Source organism: Callorhinus ursinus, unplaced genomic scaffold, assembly GCF_003265705.2.
Source record: "Callorhinus ursinus isolate GAN/ISIS: 27379988/994484 unplaced genomic scaffold, GSC_fseal_2.0 scaffold124, whole genome shotgun sequence".
Lineage (NCBI taxonomy): Eukaryota > Metazoa > Chordata > Mammalia > Carnivora > Otariidae > Callorhinus > Callorhinus ursinus.
Window position 1 is genome coordinate 154,040 of NW_027397186.1, and position 338 is coordinate 154,377.

Here is a 338-nt window from a genome sequence, read left to right on the forward strand (position 1 = left end):
CCAGTCGGAGCTGAGTGTGGGGTCCCAGTGGCTAAGCAGCGCGGCCCCGTGGGCAGCGGCCGAGGGCGGGAGCCCGGGCAGCGGAGCCAGGCCGCTCCCCGGCCCCCCGGCCCCGCCCGCCGCCGCCGCCGCCGCCCACACATCCGGCAGGAAAGGCGGCCCGAACCCGCTGCCGCTAACGCCAACAACACCGGTGACACCGCTCGCCCCGGGGCCCGCCGCCCCGGCGCCCGCCGTCGCCGTCGCCGCCTCCTCAGTTGGACTCTCCGCCATCGCTGCTTCGCTTCCGGGACTGCTCGGCAGCACGTCCGCCGACCAGAGCGGCCGCTGCTCCCTCC